Raw genomic sequence first — 6000 nt, forward strand, 5'->3', positions numbered from 1 at the left:
ATCTTTTTTAAATTACAGCCAACGCATGGCAGACAATTGCAGCATGCTAACTAATATGCTGAAAGCTTTGTGTGGATCCTTCTTCTCCCTCCTGTTATTTGTTTACTAATCCATTAATATAGCAATCACAACATGTTTGGAAGATATGATGTATTTCCAGCCCTCTTCCAGCTCATGTTTCATAGGTTCCTCAGGTTTCATAGGTTTCTCCCTGACATGCTAACTGCTAGGTACAGAAGATCAACTGATTAGAAATTATGTAATTAATGTTTTCAGTTTAATGCTTTTTTACAAAAAAAATTCAAGTTTAAGAAACGTAATGGAAGTATCAGTAACTTCAGAAAAGCGGCCTGCTGTGCATTCAGGAAGCCAAGCTGAGACCTAAATGTAAAGCCACCTTCAGATGCACCCTGATGAAAGAATACCTTTTGTTATCAATGGCTGCCGTTTTCAGGACTGATGGCAAATACAGCTAAATTGCCTTGTCGGCCTGGAAAGTGTAGGAAGCTTACTACGGGTATCTTGTTTTTCTCATTTTATTTATTTCTGCCTTTCCTTTAACCATTTATATTCATGACTTCCGTGCTTCAACACTTGGTTTTCTCCTTAAAAGTTTTCCTCACGTTTTCCTTTTCTTTTGAAACATTATTCAGTATCAAGCAGGTTTTTCTGGCTTCATCATTTCCAGCTCCTGGACAGGCAGCCTTCAGAAATTTGATAATTACTTAGGTTTCTCCAGAGCATCTTCATTTACACAGAAAACAAAAGAGGAACATTCAGGGCCTTCCCAGCACCCACACATGAGGCCTACAGCTCCCCAGGGCAGGAGATTTACGACACTCCATCCCAGCAGAAGTCTCAAAGCTGCCTGCAGCAGTGCGGCCACCTGCTGACTTCCTGCATCCACCGCCATTCCACCATGCTTCTCCACAATTTTTCTATGAGCAGTCCCTCTTCTGGAGTATTACTAGGGCTGACCTCAGCTCTACACAACTGCTGTAATGGAAGCCAACATCTTCCCTTAGTCTCAGCAGCTTTCTGAGTAATACAAACCTGCCACTGCTTTTGTTTGGCTCCTCTATTGCCAGCCAACCAACTCAAATACAACCTTGTGAATACTTCCATCTTATCTGGAGCACTTCAACTTCTTTTTAACCAAATGTTTCCATCATTGACATTTCTTTGGATTTCACTTTTTTAACCAACCCTTTTTTCTCTGAAGTTCCCCATTTCAGTTTGCTCCATAAACTTAAAGCAGTGTTGCAGGTTCCCATTCTTTCTTTCTTTCCAGTAGGCCTCATTCTTAAGAGATTTCCTTTTTATACCTGAGACAATGTTTTTTCTCATTTCTCCAGTAAGTCCTGATACATTTTCCCAGCATTTTTTATTTTTTTCTTTTTTTTTTTCTTTTTATTTTTTAACTAACAATGACTTCTCCTTTGTCCTGCTCAAGCTTTTTGTCAGCTGATCAGTTTCAGTTCACATGAGAAGCTGTGTATTTTCATCTTATCTGTACTGATACAATGAAAGAGACCAAGACCTTACTCTTGTGCACATCCTATTCTGCTTTGAATTCCTAACCAAGTCTTGCTCTTTTTGGAAACCTTGCTTCTCTGGACCCTACTAACTTTTATTTAGTGACAGCATCTTTCTTTCCTTTTGCTACTCATTCAGTCTCAGCAACTCCATGCAGTCTTTTCTTTCAGGCACACTTTGTTTCTAGGGAAATGAGATCCCTGCTGGGTGGAACTTCTCCCTTTCCATTGAGGCCTTCCCACCCCTTCCTGCTCGCATACCACCAGCTGAGCACACCTTCCACCTGCCATGGCAGCAGTCAGCCAAGCACACAGGGTGGCATTCACACCCCGAAATGGCACAACTTCCTCACAAGAACTTTACTCCCCAGGTTGTAGGGCTGATGTGCAAGCTACATTTTTTCCCAGATATGCTTTCATAGTATCACGGAATCATTAAGTTTGGGATAAGGTCACTAAGAACATCTATTCCAACTGTCAACTCAACCCCATCATGTCCCTCAGTGCCACATTTACACATTTCTTGAACACCTCCAGGGATGTTAACTCCACTGATGGCTCTGAAACACTCAGAAGAAATGTTTCTTAATATCCAACTTGAACCTCCCCTGGTGCAACATAAGGCCATTCCCTCTTGTCCTATTTCTAGTTACCTGGGAGAAGAAGTAAGGTCTACCCTGAGCCTCCTTTTCTCCAGATGAAATAATCCCAGTTCCTTCAGCTGCTCCCTGTAAGACTTGTGCTACAGATCCCTCACAGCTTCGTTGCCCTTCTCTGGACACACTCCAGGACCTCGGTGTCTTTTCATGTAGTGAAGGGACCAAAACTGAACGCAGTACTTGAAGTGCAGCCCCACCACTGCCAAGTACAGGCGGACAATCACCTCCCCGCTCCTGCTGACTGCATTCATTCTGATACAAGCCAGGCTGCCATTGGCCTTCTTGGCCACCTGGACACATGGCTGGCTCAAAAGTCTGACAAAATTAAATGGATCTCTGGTTCGCTACTGCATCCCTGTAAGCAGGGCCAGCCCTGCCCTTCCTGCAGGCAGCAGCACTTTAGCTGTGGTTTCACTGAGAAGAGGCCCTGCCCTGTGGGAAGAAGGCACAAGGCCAGCAGCCACCTGTCGCCCTGGGCCTCGGGTTGGGTTCCTCCATGCTGTTGCATTCCCCCATCCCTCTCTGCCTCGAGGCCCTGTCCCAGCACACACTGACAACTGTGTGTCACTGCTACGAAGCACTCAGTAGCCTTGACCAGGAGGTCAGTAGTGACCACTGGTTTTAAAACATCGGTCAATCTGTCTTTCCAGTCACACGCACCGTGAACAGGCAGTTAGGGCACACACAAGGAGCAGCTCACAACTTGTATCCCCACGTGCATCTGCTGACAGGCTGAGAGCTCACATCAGCGACCCCCGGGCTGTCAGCGCAGCATCCCCACAGGCGCCAGGGTAGGGACAGCGGTCCGGAGCGCTGCCGCACGGCACTGGGACGGACCCGGCCGAAGCCCCGGGCACGTCCTCGGGCCGTCTGCTCCCATAGACATCCATCCAGGGGACGGACGGGGGAGGAGAGGAGGACGCAGAGGAGGACGCGACCCGACGGCAGAAGGGTGACCCCGCGACCCCGCGCAGCCCCGCCGTCCCCCCACCCCGGCCCCCTCCGTCTCCCGGCTGCGCTCGACCGCGGGCCCCGCCCGGCCCCTCCGCCCCGGGGCTCCCCCTGCCCCTCCGCCGCCGCCGCGAGCGGGAGGACGCGGGCAGTCTCACCTGCCACCGGCGAGCGCCGAGCGGGAGGCGCCGGGGCGGCTGCGGCGCTTCCTGCGGCGGGAGGCGGGCGCTGTCCCCGGCTGACCCCGCGGGAGGCAACGCGGGGGGAGCGGAGCGGGAGGCGGCGCGGCTGCCGGGCGGGAGGCGGGCGGGGCCGGGCGCCCGGTGGCTGTCATGGCAGCGCGGCCTGGAGCGGCGCGGAGCCCCGAGGGGAAAGGGGGACCGGGGGACACCGCGAGCGGCGGCGGAAGCGCTGCGGCTGGGAGACGGGTGACAGAGCGGCACTGCGGAGCGCTGCCGGCTCTGCTGAACCGCAGGGCACGGCGTTGCGTAAGAGCAGAGCGCGGTCCTTCGGCAGGGAGCTCTCGGGCACGGCACGGCGCTCTGCCCTGCTTACTTCGCATCCCTGCGCACCGGCTGAGCTCTGCCGCAGCCGAAATACACGCACGTCGGGCTCACGGGTTTTAACCGGCTTTGGAAATTCAGCTTCTTTATGTTCGCGACTTCCTTAGCGGTATGTTCGGCATGTAACGAGAAATGAAAGAAAAAGAGAGAAGGGCGAGGCGGGGCTGAGCTGTCACCGCGCTGCCTGCCCTGGGAGAACGCACGGAGCGCCCGCCTGCCTGCGGCAAAGGGATGCCATTAGCATGACCAGGCGGTGTAGTAACGGCACAGCTGAGAGCGAAGCGCATTTCCAAGGTGGTAAAACTATTAAAATGCCATTCTAGTTAGTATCCGAACCTCCCGAGCGCTGCTCCCTAATAGCGCCGTCCTGCTCTGAAAGTACAATCCACGCTTGCTGTGTTTGCAGCATCCCAGGCTCAGCTGACACGTAAAGATGTTGGCACTCAGTTACCATCCTGCAAAAACATCCCTGCTGCTCAGCCATCAGAACAGTTATCTAAGTACGGTGTGCTGGAATACTCTCAACTCTGGCTTCTCATAGGCACCATTTAGTTATTACTACACAAACACCGTACAACATCTTTACAACCCAGCTAAAACTTAATATTCATTTTAAACCAGATTTAATTCAATTACATAACTCAATGAATGACAGCAAAACTCAACAAATATCAACTGATTTCAGCAGGAAATAGCACAAGCAGGCAGCCAAGATTCTCCATTAAGATCAAAGAACCTCAGAACCACAAAACGGTTTGGGAAAGAAAGGACCTTAAAGCCCATCCAGTTCCACCCCCTGCCATGGACAGGGCTGCCACCCATCAGCTCAGGCTGCCCAGGGCTGCATCCAACCCAGCCTTTAGCACCTCCAGGGATGGGGCACCCACAGCTTCTCTAGGCAGCAGTGCCAGGGCCTCACCATCCTCTGAGTGAAAAATTTCCCCCGACATCCAGTTATCTGATACTTTGGTCCTGACTCTAGGAAGCACATTGCAGGGAGCCTCCGCTAACTGTTGGATTTGAAAGTCACCGTACTCAGCAGTTGCCTGGAAAAGTTTCAGTGTCTTCTAAAGCCACAAGGAAGGACTGTTCTTGCACTGGCAAAATCAAAAATTGCACACTTCTAAATATCTGAAGGTAATGAGCTGGACTAAATTCTCTATATTTAAACAAATTTTCAGTTTTTCACCTAGTATAAATGTGTAAGATGTGATTGAACTGCCTGCATCTCTTACACCATCACTTCCCATACCCAGCGGGGCTGGTTGCTCCACATAGGAGAAGCTTTGTAGGCCAGGACTGAAACAAGTCAGCAGAAGAGCTGATGAGACTGCACCGTTCCTTAGCAAAAGATGAGGGGATAGTGCTAAGATTAAAAATAAATAAATAAATAAATAAAAATCAGTGATGAAGGAGAAAGGTGATGAGGAATAAGGACAAAAAGGACATCTTGATGTAGGAGGGGAGGGGAAGCAGCTGGGCACTGAGATGAGGTGAACAAGCCAGGAGCAGCAGCAATTCTGGTGACCATCAGGGGAATGGATGACATTGTTTTTAAGGCCTCTCTGGAGATAAATCTTAAAGGTTTTGGACTTTGTGGCATCGTTTGCTTCAACCCAGCAGCAAGTAAACACATCTGACCTCAGAAAGGGTGGTCAGGCACTGGAATGGGCTGCCCAGGGAGGTGGTGGAGTCACTGACCCCGGGGTGTTCAAGGAATGATTGGATGTTGTGTTGAGGGACATGGTTTAGTGGGAGCTGTTGGTAATAGGTGAACGGTTGGACTGGATGATCTTTTAGGGCTTTTCCAACCTCGGTGATTCTATGATTGTCTGTATTGTTTCATTAGTGGGGCAGTTGTGTGTTTCTGTACCAGAGATCTATCCGGAGGAAAGGACACATCCAGCTGGAACTGGGAAGTACTTGGGAGTAGATTAAGCCCACTGTGTTTGTAGAGAAAGGCAATAGCAGATAACCAGTTCCTAATAACCCAAAAAAGGGTGATGGCCATAATCCAGTTAAATAAAGATTTGCCTACTCATTGCAAGGATCAGAGCTTGCCAAATATTGCAAGAGGAGGAAACTCCGGGTAGAGATCCTTCTGTTGTGGCAGCCAGCCCTTAAATGAGATTAGGTGAATTGCTTTCACCTGTGCTCCCAGGGCTGGCTGTGTCCCTTCACCAGGCACTCAGTTATTGGTTCAGGCCGTGACTTAGCAATTCCCGTATAGCGTTGAAAAACAGTGTCTGGAGGAGAGCCTAAAGCTGCACTACTCATGCTCCCTTAAAGACT

General features: G+C 50.0%; 1 protein-coding gene across 2 annotated transcripts in view; it reads right to left on the reverse strand.

Moving 5' to 3' along the window:
• THRB (thyroid hormone receptor beta) overlaps window positions 1–3417 on the reverse strand; it is a 160803-nt gene extending 157386 nt beyond the window's left edge. For both annotated transcript variants that reach the window (XM_015853981.2, XM_015853980.2), the window contains exon 1: window positions 3304–3417. The gene's annotated coding sequence lies outside the window, so the exon portion shown is untranslated. The remainder of the gene's footprint in view (window positions 1–3303) is intronic.
• Between the last annotated feature and the right edge of the window lie 2583 nt (window positions 3418–6000).

Source organism: Coturnix japonica, chromosome 2 (genome assembly GCF_001577835.2).
Source record: "Coturnix japonica isolate 7356 chromosome 2, Coturnix japonica 2.1, whole genome shotgun sequence".
NCBI lineage: Eukaryota > Metazoa > Chordata > Aves > Galliformes > Phasianidae > Coturnix > Coturnix japonica.